Raw genomic sequence first — 18839 nt, 5'->3', positions numbered from 1 at the left:
ACTTCATCAGAATTTTTAATCCTATCCACATGCTGTAAGATCCTCAGGAAATAAATAGATAGCACCAGTTCTATGGCTTTAATAAAGACATTGAACAGTGCAAACGAACTCCAGACACGTGTGTCCCCTTGTGCATCTGGCTAACGTGGGTCCTGGGGAATCAAGCCTTGAACCGGGGTCCTTAGGCTTCACAGGCAAGTGATAAGCCATCTCTCCCTCTTAGGCTATCTTGACCATGGCACATGATAATTAAGCTATGGAGAGAAATTTCATCTAATTGCTAGGAATAAGATGAGTCCTTAGATTATTTTAATATCACCAGAAGTGATTTCAGGTGTCTTTTAAAACAACTTGGGGTATGTCACCATCTTTGAATAGAGGGAGCCCAGTGAATAACAAGTGGGGACACGCGCCCATTCTCTCTCTCTCCCTCTATCTGTCTTTCTCTCTGTGTCTGTTGCTCTCAAATAAATAAATAAATAAATTAATTAATTAATTAAAAAAATTAAAAAAAAATCCCATGGTAATACCCTCCCTCCCCCCACTTTCCACTTTGAAATTCCATTCTCCATCATATCCCCTCCCCATCTCAATCAGTCTCTCCTTTAGGTTGATGTCATGATCTTTTCCTCTATTATGATGGTCTTGTGTAGATACTGTCAAGCAGCCAGTCAGAGGGTGGTCTCAGGGGACACGGCCCTTAGGCCATGCTGTTCACATCTTGATTTGTTCTTCAACTCAGAGATCTTAAGGGTCACTTTGATCTGCTCAGAAATGTTTTTTTCTTTCTGTAACATTTATCCATTGCTTACTAACAGTTTATTAAGTTTATTGTTAATTGCTTATTAAGTATTCCTAACTAGTGGAGTATTGAGCAGCATGGAAAATACTCAAGTCTAACTAAGAGCACAAGAAATGTAATGATTTTTTTTTTTGTTGTTGTTGTTCTGATGAATCCTATGGCCATTATTGGAGCTGTTCTTTTCAGATTTAATCTGGGATTGGTAACAGGTAAAGTGTCTGGCTCCTTCATTCCTTTGCACTGCTGGACACTAACAGTTACCCCGAGTGCAGTTAGGGGAGGGACTAGAGGATATATTTTCTGTGCATATATTAGGAAAGAGAGGGTTTTTTGTTTGTTTGTTTTTGTTTTGTTTTGTTTTTCGAGGTAGGGTCTCACTCTGGTCCAGGCTGACCTGGAATTAACTATGTAGTCTCAGGGTGGCCTTGAACTCATGGCTATCTTCCTACCTCTGCCTCCTGAGTGCTGGTATTAAAGGCGTGCGCCTCCATACCCGGCTAGGAAAGAGAGTTTTGAATTGTCCAAATAGGCCCAAAATTCTGGAGAAAAAAAAATATAAATAAGAAACAAGGGGGCTGGAGAGATGGCTTAGTGGTTAAGCGCTTGCCTGTGAAGCCTAAGGACCCCGGTTCGAGGCTCGGTTCCCCAGGTTCCACGTTAGCCAGATGCACAAGGGGGCGCACGTGTCTGGAGTTCGTTGGCAGAGGCTGGAAGCCCTGGCGCGCCCATTCTCTCTCTCTCCCTCTATCTGTCTTTCTCTCTGTGTTTGTCGCTCTCAAATAAATAAATAAATAATTTAAAAAAAAGAAACAAGGTATTTAAACCAGCTACTACAACCTGGTACTTAATACCACAAAAGGAATTGTATCTGTACTTCTAAACATTTTAGAAGTTTAATTATATTTCTTGACAAATGCTAATGTTTTCCACATGTCTTAAGTGTAGACGTTTGAAGTCAGAATCCTGCATCTTCTATTTCTCAGACGGGTTCTGAGACCTGGACCTGAGCTCACGCTATGTCATGTGCTGGTACCCTCTTTTCCCTTGTCCCTGCCCCCATTCCTCTGGGGATGCTCCTCAGTGGGGTTGCAGATATTCCCCATGGGTTGTAGTTTATGTGTTGTGGGAACAGTAGTCAGTTATTTTGGGGGGGTTGCCTCTGGGCATTATGTCTCAACCTGTGGCTCTTATAGTCTCTCTGCCCTCTCTTCTGCAAAATTCCCTGAGCCATGGTTGGTGAGTTTTAAGTCTACTTCCGTGATGAGTTCTTAGGAGCCTCTGTATCTCTGCTTTGGTAGGTGTTGAGTGTCCTCAGTCTGTCTCCTTCACCCTGGTGCTAATTACCCAGTTCAGCATGGAAGCAGCACTCTTGCTCAGCTCCTCAGTTCCTCCCTAGTTTCAGCTATGGCTTGGATGAATGAAGTGTGAGGGATAGTTTATCGCACTGGATTTCACTACCTTTTGAAAAGGAAGAACAGATTCTCCAAAAGAGAGTGAAGTCAGCATAGTTTAAATGGGATAACCATTAATTTAGGGAGAATTTGATGTGTATAACCCCTCTTTTCTTTTTAAAAAATTTTAAGAATGTCTATTTATTTAGTAGCAAGGAGTGTGAGAGAATTCTAGAGGGAGAGGGAATCGGCATGCCAGGGCCTCTTGTTATTGCAAACGAACTCTAGATGCATGTGCCACTTTGTGTATCTGGCTTTACGTGGGTACTGGGGAATCAAACCTAGCCCATCAGTCTTTGCAAGCAAGTACCTTAACTGCTGAGCCACCTCTCCAGTCCTTGCAATCTATTTTTTATTCAACCCAATAAACTGCTTCAGTTGTAACATCTTTGTGGGAGATGGTTCAATCTACTCATTTCTGCACAGTTAAGTTTCTAGAATCTACCAGCACTTCCAACTTCAGTAGCTGGAATTATTGAACTCCATGGTGTCTGTTCTGCTTAGGCTATATGCTGGTAAAGGGTGTGGAATACCACTCCTCTCAACCCCCTGCTTTAAAATTTTTTTACCTTTTTTCTTTTTTTCTCAATTTTTATTAACATTTTCCATGATTATAAAAAATATCCCATGGTAATCCCCTCCCTCCCCCCACTTTCCACTTTGAAATTCCATTCTCCATCATATCCCCTCCCCATCTCAATCAGTCTCTCCTTTAGGTTGATGACATGTTCTTTTCCTCCTCTTATGATGGTCTTGTGTAGATAGTGTCAGGCACTATAAGGTCATGGATATCCAAGCCATTTTGTGTCTGGAGGGAGCACATTGTAAGGAGTCCTACCCTTCCTTTGGCTCTTACATTCTTCCTGCCACCTCTTCCGCAATAGACCCTGAGCCTTGGAAGGTGTGATTGAGATGTTACTCAGTACTCTAGTCACTTCTTTCCAGCACTATGATACCTTCTGAGTCGTCCCAAGGTCATTGCCATCTGAAAAGAGAAGAAAGATTCTTTACTCAAAGTGAGAGTAGCATTAATATAAGGGTATAAATATTAAGAGAAGTGCTTACTGGGCAGTTTCATAAGCATAGTATATACATTTATCCAGACATCAGCAGATGTTACACCCCTAGGGATCATGACTACCCTTGTTTTAAGTTTTCAATATTAGGGGTGTATTCCCTCCCATGGAGCAGGCCTCTAGTCCAACTGGAGGGCAGTTGGTTTCCACCATGATAGACGTGCCACTATTGCACCCACTGGCTCATTTGGCCTGGCTGGCCAATTATAAGGCTTTCAGTGTCCACTGTTGAGTATTTTCACTGGTGATATCTCTTTCTCTCATTGAACTACATGTAGAATGGCTTCTTTCAGCTTTCTGTCAGCTCTTCTTTTTTTTTTTTAAGGTAAGGTCTCACCATAGTTCAGGCTGACCTGGAATTTTACTATGTAGTCTCAGACTGTCCTTGAATTCATGGCAATCCTACTACTTCTGCCTCCTGAGTGCTGCAGTCAAAGGCATGTGCCACCATGCCCAGCTTGAACTGCTGATACTCTTGTCTTTACCTCCTGAGTGTTGGCATTACAGGCTTTGCCATTGTACCCAGTGCATGCAAGGTAAGCACTCTGCCAAACTGAGCCACACATCCCCAGCCCGTTGCAAAAGTATTTGTTAAAGAACAGATAAGGGCTGTACCTTGAGAGAATAAGGTAGCTAGACCTTAGAAACATACTCAAGTGCTCAGATGATTCCATGGTGTCTGTAATCACCTCTGCCCAGTCAGTCCTGCTTACCGTGGTCTTGAGCGTGCCACTCAACTGCTTGGCTTGGTTTCTGCCCATTGCTTTATGCAGTGGTGCGGTAAGATTTCCCTCTGGAGTGTATGAGTCAGTGCTTCAGAAAAACAGAACCAACAGAATACATACCGGGGGAGATGGAGGTGGGGAGACAAGTTTATCGATGGACTGACTGACTTTAAGGAATTAACTCACATGATTTTGTGCACTGGCAAGTCTGAAATTTGTAGGACAAACTGGCATGTTTGAAATTCATACACGGGGGGGAGCAGGGGTTGGAAGATGGCTCAGTGGTTAAAGCACTTTGCCAGCAAAGCCAAGGGACCCATGTTTGATTCCCCAGTACCCACATAAAGCCAGATGCACAAAGTGGCACATGTATATGGAGTTCATCTGCAGTGGCTAGAAGCCCTGGCATGCCCATTCTCTATCTCTTCTCTCTTTCCCTCTTCCCCGCCCCCTCTCAAAAACTAAATACAAAATTTTTAAAATAAAAAAATCAAATTCAGACAAGGATTTCTTTGTTACCATCTTAAGGCAAAATTCTCTTTCATTCATTTATTCATTTTTGAGGTAGGGTCTCACTCTCAGTCTAGCCTAGGCTGACTTGGAATTCACTGTGTAGTTTCAGGATGGGCCTTGAACTCACAGCGATCTTCCTATCTCTGCTGCCCAGGTGCTGGGATTAAAGGCATGCACCATGCTCGACCAAAATTCTTTCTTGGAGAAAAACCTGTTCTATCCCTTCAGACCTTCACCTGATTGGATGAGGCCTACTAACATTACCAAAGGGGTCTTTTTTTTTTTTTTTTTTAATAGGGTCTCACTGCAGTCCAGAGCTCATTCTTAGCCTAGCCTGGCCTTGAACTCACAGTGTCCTCCTGCCTCAATCTCAGGAGTGTTGGGATTCCAGGTGTGAGCCACCACATCTGGCCTCAGAGGAACTCTTCTTAAAGTCAGCTGAGTCTAACTGTTTACCCCATGTGCTAGGCGCCTTCACAGCAACGTCGAGAGTAGCATTTGCTGGGATAGTTGGCACCATCGCCTCGCCAGTTGACACACAGCTGTTGAAGTTTGGTTAGTCAGTTTTGCTAGACAAGTAAACTAAGTCTGCACATAATTTAATTTTAGACATGATTTCACTGTGAAAATCTGCCATCCAGTTGAGAGCTGAGTACATATTATAGTTTTTAGAGGATATGGGGAATGCTGATGCACAGAAGGTAATGTTGCTTCTCCACAGTACACCCTCATCAAAAGTGTCACAGCTCAGTGAATCCAGGGAATTCAAAATGCATTAAACTAAAAGGGGATGGTGCACTTTCAGAGGGCGTGAGGCTTGGCCTATATTGCAAGTGTGATATCTTCTTTTTTGAATTTAAGGGCCCATAACCTAAGTATCAGGAATTTTAATGTCTGATAATTAAGCTATGGAGAGAAATTTCATCTAATTGCTAGGAATAAGATGAGTCCTTAGATTATTTTAATATCATCAGAAGTGATTTCAGGTGTCTTTTAAAACAACTTGGGGTATGTCACCATCTTTGAATAGAGGGAGCCCAGTGAATAACAAGTGGGGACACTTGCTACCACTGGCTGCCTTCTTGTTTATGAGCAGTGTGTCCAGTGAAGGCACAGAAAAGTACCTTTATTGTCAGCAAAACTACAATGTCATGAAGATGCAACATTAGGAATGCCAGCTGAAACTGGCGTGCCCACTGTGCAAGGTGCTGTGGTACGCATGACCTCATCGCCTCTGCAAAAGCCTATTGTACATTTCCTTGCAGACTCCCTTCACATCTAGAAAATGCCATTTGCTGTTTTTGTCTTTTACAGTTTGGAGTGCTTCCACCAATTTAATATTTATACCAAATGTTTCTATAACATTTTGACTTATAAATAACGTTCACATTATATGACATTCATCTAGAGTAACTACATATTTATATGTCTATATAATATCCAGATAATGGTGAAAACATTTTATATTTATTTAACTTCAGAATCAAAGTGCCCAGTACCATCTCTGTGACCCTCACAGTTACCTGCTAAGAGCTGGCAAGAGCAGAATTCCTTTCCTGTTAACCACTGGGGAGCCAGGCAGGCCCCAGAAAGGTCAAGGGGGGTTGCACTGAGAGCACTCGGGGCAGCAGGAGGATAAAAGTCCATATGCTCTCCACTGCGTCCCTAATAGAGTGAGTCCTAAAAGTGGAACGTTGGACCAACAATCTAAAAACAGTTGTCCCTGTCTGCTTTGTCCCAGTGAATGACTGGCACAGCTGGGTGGCACTTAGACTGACCCAAGGACCCTAAAGTAGTGCTTGAATGGTGATCCACCCTCAGGGTGCGCTCTATCATGTCTCATGCGCAAATTTATGCTTCTGATCTGCCCTAACAGCTCACAAACCCATTAATTTTTGTATTAAAATGTTTTTTTAAATGACACCTGTTGGATTTTAGAGAGCAGTATAGAAGAGAGAGTGCACATGGAAGAGCCAATGAGAATGACAGACTTGGATTCTGGTTCAGGGAAACTGACTCTTTGTGGTTTCAATAGGAGAAACAAGCATTAGCTATTTAGCTACTTAGGGAAGTACAATCACTTTTTACAATTTTTTATTTTTTAAGATTTTTATTTATTTATTTTCAAGCAGAGAGAGAGAGGAGAGAGAGACAGAGACAGTGGGCACATCAGGGCCTCTAGTTACTGCAAACGAACTCCAGATGCATGTGCCCCTTGTGCATCTGGCTTATGTGGGTCCTGGAGAATTGAACCTGGGTCCTTTGATTTTGCAGGCAGACGTCTTAACCACTAAGCCATCTCTCCAGCCAAATTTTTTATTTTATTTTGAGAGAGAGGCAGAGAGAGAGAGAGAGAGAGAGAGAGAATATGAATGGGCATGCCAAGGCCTTCAGCCACCTCAAACGAACTACAGATACATGTGCCACCTTTTGCATCTGGCTTACGTGGGTCCTGTGGAATAGGACCTGGGTCCTTGGGCTTTGTAGGTGAGTGCCTTAACTGCTAAGCCATCTCTCCAGCCCAACACATTTGACCAAGCATTGAAATACTCATTTACATTGCCTTCAGGTGTTAGGTCTGGTCACTTCCCAAATAATCATGTGAGGAAACTTGACTAATCCAAGAAATGGGAGAACCATCCTCACAGTCCATCAGTGTTTTCCAAGGCATTTATCATAAGCTATTTAAAAGTAGCAAGCTGTCATATTCTTGCTATGAAAGGTTGACATTTGAAAGGAAATAATTATTCAAGGATGTTCACTTGAAGTGAAAATTAAATTATAACTTTCTATTTACACAGTATCTTTATATATATATATATATTTAAATTTATTTGAGAGAGAGAAAGACACAGGGAGAGAGAGAATGGCCTCCAGCCTGCAAACGAACTCCATTTTATGCATCTGGCTTACGTGGGTCCTGGGGAATCGAACTTTGCAGGTAAGTGCCTTAGCCACTAGGCCATCTCTCCAGCCCTGCACAGTATCTTAAAGAGAGCAATTTCCCTCCAGTGTGTTTTAGAAATATGTAGAATTCATGATTCTTTGAGAAATGGAGGTAAGTCTGCCCTGCTGCAGACATGGAAAATGATATAGTCCATAGAGATGGCTGTGGTTGTGCATGCCTGTAATTCCAGAGAAAGTATGTGGATACCAAGCAGAAACCTAGCTTGGGCTACATAGTGAGACCCTGTGTCCAAAAGGAAAAAAAAGATGCATAAATTTAGATAGGCCCTTCATTTTAAGTTTCGTGTTACTACCCTGTTATTACTCAGTTTTATCATGACCATCACCTGTCACTTAACTTTTCTGTTCCCAGTTGGAAGTGTTAGACCTGTTGTGAGACATCTAGTCAGTTCCCTCTCTAGAGGGTGTTGGTAAGGGAAGCAGTCACTCATGGGAAGCCATCACTCACTCAGGGGAAGCGGCCTCTCATGGGTGGCCTTTGAGCAGCTTGTACCCCTTCATCATAGTCGGGTGCTGGTCAGGTGGGGGTCCCTGGTGGAGATGTCAGGTGATGTGCCTGAGCTCTCTCAGAAAAACTGTGCCTGAGAATCCAGTTCTAGGACTGATCCTGTTTCTCTTTCCTTTTACTCCATGGAGAGCACAGGGCAGAAGAAGGATCTGTCTCCAGAGTTTTGGGGGTGTTATTTTTCATAAGAGTCCAAGAAGCTGAGCTGGGTCTAAATTATCATTTAATCCAACCTTTAAGGGAGAATAGGGTTTTAGCATTTTTCTTGTAACCACCTAATCTCTATTGTTGATGTTGATTTTCCACCTTAATGTCATAGATGCTCAGCACTTAGTCTGGTCTTGTCACTTCTGCCTCAGAGAGGGAAAATTGACGAGCATTACCTCGTAGCAAGTGAGCGGTGAGCAGAATGGCCGCAGCCTAGCTGTGACTCCTGCTGCAGCTGCTCCCCGCCTCCGCCAGCCACAGCACGGAGAAGAGGGATTCCTGGGCCCTCTCTGAACACTGCGATTTGTAAGAGTGTTGAAGAAATCACCAAAGTCAGCAGTTGCTTGCAGGCTGCTAAGCCTGCTCCAGCTCAAGAAGTATAACCTTTCCTTTTCCTCTCCTATCTTTTCTTTGGATACCGGCCAAAATCCTAAGCATGCTTGCCCTGGCCAGCTGGGTTTCTTGCTGTTTCTCTGAGAAATATCCCACTTCCATGTAGCTGGGTACAGACATCCATTGCTTGCCTGCTTTCTTGCGCCCTAATACAAAATGCATAACTTAATCTCTTCCTGCTCTGTTTTTTTTTTTATCTTTTCCTTTTTCTGTTTCTTTCAGACTTAAAAACAAACAAACCCAAAACCCTTTCTTCTCTACTTTTCCTCAAATTCTTTTATCTGACTCTGGGAAGGAGACATTTTCTTCAGATATGTCTTCAAATGCTACCTTATCAGGGACCTTCCTTGACCATCTGTTATGAAATGGCCCCTTGTGAGGGGACAGGACCCTCAGAGACACCAACAGAACTAAGGCTGTGGCTGTTTGTCACAGGAGACTTCAGGATTTATTTTGTTGAGCCTTGTTCTTATGTAGTACAGGGTAGATTCAAACTTCTTGCTGTGTACCCAAGAATAACCTTGAACTCCTGATTCTCTTGCCTTCACTTTCCAAGTGCTGGGATTACAAGCTTGGATCATCATATCATCATGTTGGTTTTTGCAATGCTGGCGATCAGACCCAGAGTCTTGCACATGTTAAGCATGCTGTCTGCTACTGACCTGTACCCCCAACCTGCTGCCTGTCTGTGTGCATCTGTAATTTCCTATGGTGCTGAAGAAATCTGCCCAGTGGAAGCTTTTTTTTTTTTTTATACACAGGTCTCACTCAAGTTCAGGCTGGCCTGGAACATACAGCATAGAGCAGGCCGTTTTCAAACTCATAGTAGTCCACCAATTTCTGTTATCCTCCAAGTGCTGGTATTGCATGAGCCACCATTCCTGGTGTCATGTGTCTTTAGTTTGGGTGTTGGTACTAACTGGTCTCTGGGTGTCTCAGCCTTCTCAGCATCGCATTCAAAGCCTTGGAAAGATGCACACAAAGAAAGGGAAGCGGTAGGAAGCCTTCGTAAGAGTAAAGCCGGTATGTACTGGCAAGAGGGGCAGCGGCCACACGCGCGGGGAGTGTTCAGGCCTGAGGCTTCTTTCTATGTCATGTAGGAGGAGGAGGTTTGGCTGCTAAGGGATATGCTTTCACTGGTTTTCTATTTTAATTGACAGAATTGAGTTATATAACCTTTTCTTTCCGGTTCATGCCCCGTTCCATGATGCATCTGATTTTAATCATATGTATGTCTGATCATGCATAAGCACAAGATGGCAGAGAGGGGTTTCTCCCTGACACTTCAATCAGAGGACACAATTTGCCTTACTGCATTTGGACCCAAAACCAGGCTGGTTTGCCCCCCTGTCACCTGATCCTAGATATATCTTGGAACGTGTTTGAATAGAAAGGAGTATTCTGAGGAGTTGTCCAAAGGAGTAACTTGTTTCTGTCTTTTAAAGTTAGTGTTTGTGCAATTTAATATATGTGGAGGGGACTTCTCAGTTTGTCAACCAGTTGCTAATGTATTAGGAAAAGGGTGCCCAGGTTGCTGAATTATTCCTGCGATTGCCTGCCTCATTGGTATGGGTCTGAGCACAAGCCCTGTTGCTAGCGTTTAGTCTTGAAGGAGGGATAGGACTGGCAGTTCCTACACAGAGGTTGTTGATTCCATTTTTCTGAATGTGGCTAGCAGTGTATTTCAGTGTGCTTAAGAGATCATAGTTTATTCGTTTCATAGAGATCTGGAGGCAAGAAGGCTTTTGTGGTAACCCCAAGTAAACAGTGGCAGTTTGAGGAAAGGAAAGTATGTTACACAAGTGTCCTTTTTGTTTATTATGAATTAAAAAAATTATTTGCAAGAAGAGAGAGAGAGAGAGAGGAAAGAGAGCTAGAATGGGCACTCTAGGCAGGGAGAGAGAGAGAGAGAAAATGGGCGTGCCAGGGCCTCCAGCCACTGCAAACGAACTCTAGATGCGTGTGCCCCCTTGTGCATCTGGCTAACGTGGGTCCTGGAGAATCGAGCCTCGAACCGGGATCCTTAGGCTTCACAAGCAAGCGCTTAACCGCTAAGCCATCTCTCCAGCCCTGAACTTTTTTTTTTTTTTTTTTTAGCATGTTGTAGGAGAAAAGAACAGGACAAGAGATGAGAGTTGAGTCCTACCGCTGTCAGCTGTGTTCAGGGAGTCTCTCTTCCCTGAGAAAGGAAGCCGGTTTTGAATGCTCTGGGTCTACAGCTTTCCTGCCACCGCATGACCTAGAAATGGCTTATGTTAAAACCTCTGACGGGGAGCGATATGTTTAAGTGATCAGCTTTGCCTGGGGCTTCAGGAAGCATAGTGGAAGGCAGCTCAGCTTTTAACCATAATTTGCTTATGCCGAGAGGTGAAGCAGGCCTGTCCGGAGGATCAGCTGCAGATGCTCGGCACTTGATGAAAATGAAGGGGCTTTTGCTGTTGCTGCACTCTTCCTAGGAATTTGGCGCTGCCTCAGAGACATGCTGCCCCTTGTGCTTCGTTATCTATACCGCGGTCACACTGCAGACAGTCCTTTCTTAACGTGTTCTTTAAGTGAGGATGAAGTGCCTTTGCAGGCGGGAAGGGAATGGGAATTGGAACAGCTAGAAGACAAATGCAAAGGAAGTTAGGGTTTGTCTAGATTTCATCGATAGTACTACACTGTTTCAGGTTACTACGGTAATCGGTAGTAGTAGGCTCTTAGACCACTGAGCCCATGGAGTTGATCATTTGCTTGTAGGTGCTGGTCACTGTGGCACACAGGAGTTCATGGCAAGAACTATCTTTGTTTTTTTTAATTTTTATTTAGTTAGTTATTTGAGAGCAACAGACAGAGAGAGAAAGAGGGGGAGAGAGAGAGAGAGAGAGAGAGAGAATGGACATACCAGGGCCTCCAGCCACTGCAAACGAACTCCAGACGCGTGCACCACCTTGTGCATCTGGCTAACATGGGTTCTGGGGAATTGAGCCTCGAACCAGGGTCCTTAGGCTTCACAGGCAAGTGCTTAACCACTAAGCCATCTTTCCAGCCCAAGAACTGTCTTTTATATGTTTCAACTTAAGTAGATTAAGTCTGTCCTTTAGCCAAATGTTGCTGATTTACAGAAAATCATCTGTGTTGGTTAATGGTAATGAATAGGAGAGGCAAGGTGCAAAATAAAATTTACTTACGAGTTTTATTTAATAGTGGTAACCAGAACGATAACGATTAATTTAGAAGTGTAGAGCAGAATAGTTTATTTTTAATTTTTGACATAAGTAATGTGCAAATAAAGGTAGAAATTTCTAGTTCATTTATCTGCACTTGATCCTCAGATCGTTTTACTAATTATCACCCAGAATAAATACACAGAATTAATGATACAGAGCCGCATTATGGTTCTATTCCAGACTGTATACCACTTGCTAGGATTTTCTGTCTCTATTAGCATTGATTCCCAACTCTGTACGTAGTCCAGTTTCAGTCCAACAAAGATTTGTAACTATGCTTAATAGAAGATGAATTGCTTGATCGCTTAATCCAACTGGAGGGTCGAGTAGTGAGGAAAACACACAGAGAGGTCGTCAACAAGCCACCATGGCCGTGATCATGACTGTGGTGCTGCTGCAAGCAGTGTCCAGCTAATAAGGCCTTGGCTCTTGCCATTCTGTCATGTGAGTGAGTACGCATGGCCAGAGCTTGCCTCCTGAGACTGGCTGCGTGCAGCCTCATAGTTACTGTGTGGTCTTGGACTATGAGGAGTCAGAGAAACCTTTGTACTTTGGCCTTAAGCTTCAGAGGACTTAGTCATGTCCCTTGTACCATAAAAATGACAGGAATGTATAAAGAAAACATTTCTAGACATTTTTCTATATTAAGAAAGTGAGAAAAGTGAACGTACCTTTTCTTTCTCCCCTTTTGACATGGAAGCAGCTATCGGAGAGCAGAGGTGAGCTGGAAGTCTTGCTTACCAAAACATGCCTTTCACCCCTTCACCCACTCCTACAGGCCTGTCTGTGCCCATCACTCTGTGGGAGGATAGGTAGGCACTGGCACAACCTCCTGCTTAGATGCAGTTGCCACATGCCTTGAAGGTTGTAAAGATTCCCTGCCATTATATCGAGGGGGCTCAGGATGGAAAAAGACTGTTCAGATCATTCCCAGGGTTACTCAGTACTTAAAAAAAAAAATCTGCATGTCATTGTTAGACCCGTACCTGCTTTGTTTCGGGGCCTCTTCTTTTCCATGTCTGTCTTTCATAAGCTCCCAACCTTAGAGCGTTGATGCTGGAGAATTTTCTCCTCTTCTGGGTTCAGGCACTTTCTGGCTCAGGTGGGGCTGGGGGTGGGGTGTCTCCGTGAAAGAGACAGAAGCCTCCCATGCTGACCCGTTTTGTCCTTCACGACCTCTGGCCCTCGGTGGGATTTAGGAGTAGCTGACTAGAACCTCACTAGATGCTTTTGCTGCTTGCAAAAGAGACCAAGACTTAGTGGTTTAGGGTGTTTATTCTTTTCTTAACCTTATCATGCCAGCCTGTCCTGTGGAAGCAGAAATGAGGTATCAGTGTGCCCATGCAGATGCTATCCCCTCCCCAGGGACACCTTCAATAAGCTGACGCTTCCTCCTCCTTCACAAGAATTTTCTCTGGTGACTAGTTAGCATGGGTTATTGAACCTCAGAATTAGCACTCATGCCAAGAGCCACAAAAGAACATGCCAAGCTCATGTTTTGGGGGGCTATTTGTAGTGAGGCTTGGTGCAGCAAGCAAGGGTTTGTCCATGACAATGGTAGCTAATGTTCTCTTTATTAAAAGAGGCAAAAGGGGGATAGGTCTGGGGAGATGGTTCAGTGACTAAAGGCTCTTGCTTGCAAAGCCTCCTGGTCTGGATTTGAGTCCTCAGCACCCACATGGAGCCAGATGAGGAAAGTGGCAAAAACATCTACAGCCCTTTTGCAGTGGCAAGGCAAGAAGCCTTGGTGTGCCCGCACTCTCTTCCCCTCCCTGGCTCTTTCTTAACAACTAATAAACAAATACATAATTTTTTAAAAAACAAAAATGTTATTCCAGTCACCCATGGCTGTCTTTGTTTGCAGTTTCTGGCACCCAGTGACAAACCAAATGAAGGTGCAGCAGCTGAACTTGAAGGAGGAGGTGACGTGGACGACCTAGTAAGTACTTTTCATGTGGACAGTGATGAACGACGGAGTCGTCTGTGCTGTAAATGCACCCACACAAGCTGTTTGTTGTAGACTTGCTTTAAAAAATTTTTTTCCTCAATTTTTATTAACATTTACCATGATTATAAAAAATAGCCCATGGTAATACCCTCCCCCCCCCCACTTTTCCCTTTGAAATTCCATTCTCCATCATATCCGCTCCCCATCTCAATCAGTCTCTCTTTTATTTTGAGGTCATGATCTTTTTCTCCTTTTATGATGGTCTTGTGTAGGTAGTGTCAGGCACAGTGAGGTCATGGATATCCAGGCTATTCTGTGCCTGGAGGAGCATGTTGTAAGGAGTCCTACCCTTCCTTTGGCTCTTACATTTTTTTTAAATCTTTTATCTTTTTTTTTTTTTTTTTTTTTTTTTTTTTTTGAGGTAGGGTTTTACTCTAGCTCAAGCTGACCTGGAATTCACTATGTAGTCTCAGGGTGGCCTCAAACTCATGACGAGCGCCTCCTACCTCTGCCTTCCTTGTGCTGGGATAAAGGTGTGCGCCACCACGCCCGGCTTTAAATCATTTTTTAAACTTTTATTTATTTGAGAGAGAGAAAGAGAGATAGAGAAAGAGACACATAGAATGGGTGCAATCAGGGCCTCCAACTACTATAAATGAACTCCGGGCAAATGTACCACCTTGTGCATCGGGCTTACATGGGTCCTGGAGATTCAAACCTGGGTTCTTTGGCTTTGCAGGCAAGTACCTTAACCGCTAAGCCATCTCTCCAGCCCTGTAGACTTGTTTTTTGAGCTTTAATTTCTAACACACCAGACACTACATACACTATTATTTATTGCCATCATAGACTGAATCAGATAAGCAGTTTCATAGTGGGGATTCCTGGGTTCTGTGGTTTCAGTTATATTGTCCATTCAGATTGATCCTCGCTTTCGAAGAGCTAAAAGGAGCCAGGGAGGCTATTCTTCCCTTTCGTGGAAAAATGTTATAATTTGCTGAAATTGTTCTTAATCAGAAATAAGCAGTAAAACATGCAATTTGTGTGGGCTGACAAATAAAAACAGCCTTTGAATAGCCTACTTCTTAAATGTTCTCAATTAGCCTAATATAAACAAAGCAGACTGATAGGCATTTCAGGATTTCTGGACCGCATTACACCATGCTGGGAAGTGTGTAAATGTTGGCTTCTGCACCCATCTTTCATGTCTGTAGAAATCTTTAAGCCTCACATGATATCTGTGTGGCAACAACTCTATACTCTGCTAGTGGCCTTCTTGTGGAGAAGTTCTTGGTACTGAAAGGAAGAAATATATGGAATTTAACTTCTAAAATAGCAGTACAAGTACAAGTTGATATGAATGCTGACCAGCATAGTTTTCATTAAACCCTGTCAACCAGAGCAGCAGGTCTGAAGTTGGCTTGTTTCCTTTCTAACTGTGTTGTTTCTGTTTACAGCTAGACATGATGTAGGCCATGCATGTGTGGGGAATCTTTATGGTGCTGAGAACTCTTAACAGAGCATCTTGGAGGAGTCCATTCAGGGGAAGTGGAAGCTCTGGAGATCGGCCCAGCGGGTTACTCAGAAGTGAATCTCCCAAAATCTCAATGGAATAACTACATACTCACATGTTACAAGGGTTAATTTAGACCCATCCAAGTTTATAAAGCATCATTGTTATTTTCTGATTAGTATATTCTTTCTTGTGTGGTCTGTTTCTGGTGTATCACACATGTGCTTTGAAGTTTCTGGGAAGTACACTTCAACCTGTCCTGGGTGTTGCTGAGGACTACTTGTAAAGTGACTGTCAGCTCATAGGGAGCCATGGTGTGGCCCATGGTGAGATGTGAGTCATTACCAGGTGCAGTCACAACCTCTGCTGAGGGAGCAGTAATGTTTGTTTCTTACTAGTAAGTAGTCAAGTAGGAAAATCATGGGTAAAGACTTCCAGTTCTCTCACCCTTTTTTTTTAGTTAAGCTTTTCATCACTTCTATTCAGGGGTGGGAGGGAAGCACAGCTCACCTGAGCAGGTCTTTCCACTTGAGAGTAATGGTGGTCTCCTTCAACCCCACCACTGCCATATCGGTGAACCTCAGTGTTGGAGGGGGAATAAGAACTGAGAAATTCATTACCAATGCTTAGGAATCCTACTGACAGGTCTCAAGGGAAAAAAAATGACTGGTTTTGCAGCCAATTTTGTTTCATGCACTATCTCCCATGGGCTTCGTTTCACATGGTCTCCTTCAGCTGCTGACTCACAAATTAGGTGTTATGAGTGGAGGCAATGTGGGTAGGAGAGAAAAGACTGGGCTAGCCCAGGTTCCAGGCTTGAGTCTTATCGCTGCTGCTTGCTACATAGCTGCTGTCAAGGTGTGGGACTCTTCAGCTGCCCCCAGATTTACTAAGTTGGCACATGCCCATGAAAGTACCAAGGTGCTTCTCACAAGCCAGGTTGTTACATGAACGCTGCAAAGGATGCATGGGCAGGACATATGAGCTGTTTTCTTTCTTTCTTGTGGTTTTTCAAGGTGGGGTCTTGCTCTAAACCAGATGGATTTGGAATTCACTATGTATTCTCAGGCTAATGTTGAACTCTCAGTGTTCCTCCTACCTCTGCCTCCCGAGCGGGGATTAAAGGCGTGTGCCACCATGGCTGGCAATATGAACTTTTTTTTTTAATTTTTATTTATTTATTTGAGAGCAACAGACACAGAGAGAAAGACAGATAGAGAGAGAGAATGGGCACACCAGGGCTTCCGGCCTTTGCAAACGAACTCCAGATGCGTGCGCCCCCTTGTGCATCTGGCTAACGTGGGACATGGGGAACCAAGCCTCAAACCGGGGTCCTTAGGCTTCACAGGCAAGCGCTTAACTGCTAAGCCATCTCTCCAGCCCAATATGAACTTTTCAATAGGTCTTTCTCCTGGCCTTATCTCCCTCTCACTTTTTCAAGAACTTAAGTCTTCCAGTGTTGATTTTTAAAGCTACCCATTGCCATTGGACTCAGGGTTTCTAAACTAGTTAGTTAAACATTGAAAAATCAAAGTCTCTGGGTACTCAAAGGTAGTGGAATGGCTCACAACATAAACTATATTTTGGTAATTTTGGCAAAGTGACTAGTAAATTGTCCTGGCATAACTAATAGTGTTCTTTCAAGCTTTGAAAGGTATCCTAGTATGGATCATAGAGTATATGGTCACTCTAGGCTTTATGTTAATATTGCAGCTAAGACCCAGGAATGGCCATCTGCCCCCTTGTCCTCTTCTGGGAACTCCCTGCAGAGCTAAATACATCAGGAACAAACAACAAAATGGAGTTCAGCATGCTTCCTACAGACTAGCTTGATTCCAAAAGTATCGGAGCAGCTAAGTTGTAGCTCAGAGCTAAGATCTGGAATCTGTCTTCTACATCTTGATCTTACCACCAGCTGTCGGGCAAACCTGAGACAGTATGTTGTGGACCTGCTAAGGAGCGGGCCCTGGCTTCTTTGCTTGGCTGGAAGCATGGAACAAAAAGTAGAAATATTATGTAAGTTACCCAGTCCTCAGTCATATTTGTAAATCCTCCCTTTTGCAAGCAAGCTTCCCCATCCTCACACCTGTACCTCCCCGTGGCGCTGTCCCCCTCCCCCACGCTCTCACCTCCATGTATTCCTGTTCACCTAATCAGACATAGAGCTGCTCGTTTCTGCTCAATTTTGGCTTCTTACAGCCATTTTGGAAAGGAAGAAAGGAAGGACTACTGTAATTCATGTAAACATAACCCACAACTAGAGACTTTAGAGACCTGATGTCCTTGTGTTTCAAAGCATAACTTGGATGCTGAATGTACCTGTTAAATTCTAGTGTCAGAAACAGCTGCATGGCCGCAGCAAGTCACTTAACCTCTGTAAGCAACAAGAAAAAAAATAAGGAAATCTCGTGTAATTCATATCTGGACACAGTATCCTGGGAGAAGACAGGATCTTCTCAGTGAAAGGGGACTCGTAGGTGGCTTCACGTATGTCGCTTGGATCATGGGAACAGGTGTGCTGTGCGCAGTAGAGGAAACAGCTCCACACACTTGCTCCACCTTCAGCTCAGGTACATTTTCTAGGCCCACCTGCCTTTGCAGTGTGGGGGCGGGGAGGGGGGCATGGGTAATGGTACTGATGGGGCTTAGTCACACCTGGCATAGGTCTGGGACCGTGAGTATCTGGATTTCTCCAAGCCCCTCCCTGATACCTTTGCAATATGCTGGAAATTGTAGTTAGCATTAGTGAGTGCATATTGCTAACAGTGTATAGCCTCTGGTAAGCCAGGATGGGAAATAAAAGATTTTGTGTTAGAATTTTCCCTTTTGAGACAGGACAGGGGTGATATTTTGGTTAGATCCTTTGCTGGACTACTTCGGGAGGGGAGTGGCTGCAGGGTAGGGTGGGAAGCCAGTACCCTGGGTGCTAGAGAAGCAAGGCAGTGGCAGAGATGGCCTGGTGGGTGTTAAGCCGTGGTGCTGCTGAAGGTTTGTGTCCTAAATAAGGGCAGAGTTGTGCAGATGGAGACGTGATGAGAAGGGAGGCTGTATGTACATGGAGGAAGGGAGCACTTCGTCCTTTCTGGTTGTTGGCGTGTAATTGTTAGCATAGGGACGGGGCGGCGGGGGGCCATTGAGAAACCCAGACGTTATCCCCAACCTGGATCCTATCCTAGTTTCCGTCAGAGCCCATCAGTGCCCTTATCCACCTCACACTACCGCACTGCATGAGCTGGAGATGGGCCACGTGTGCGGGGCTCCAGTCAGTTGTGGCGGGGGGGGGGGGGGAGGAAGTCCGGGTGCCATGGTCAAGTCTGGTTTTCATCAGTCCTGGGCCGTTGTGGGTGAGTCTTCATGTCTCTATTGAATAGGAGGCGTGGCTTTCTTGCTCACGTGTTTGGGGTTGATTATTTTGAGGGATGCGGTCAGTGCTGTGAAGCTGTGATTTTTCAAGGGGAGCAAGGGTGAAAGAAAGTGGGATGCCCGGGGAGTCCACTCATCACTACTTACAGGAATGCTTTGCTGTTTAA

At 44.1% G+C, this 18839-nt stretch overlaps 1 pseudogene; it reads left to right on the top strand.

Moving 5' to 3' along the window:
• Window positions 1–15490, top strand: part of LOC101614515 — an 86298-nt pseudogene extending 70808 nt beyond the window's left edge.
• Window positions 15491–18839: the final 3349 nt, after the last annotated feature.

The sequence above is a fragment of the Jaculus jaculus genome, chromosome 4, assembly GCF_020740685.1.
Source record: "Jaculus jaculus isolate mJacJac1 chromosome 4, mJacJac1.mat.Y.cur, whole genome shotgun sequence".
Classification (NCBI taxonomy): Eukaryota; Metazoa; Chordata; class Mammalia; order Rodentia; family Dipodidae; genus Jaculus; species Jaculus jaculus.
This window is presented reverse-complemented; position numbering and strand designations above follow the sequence as displayed.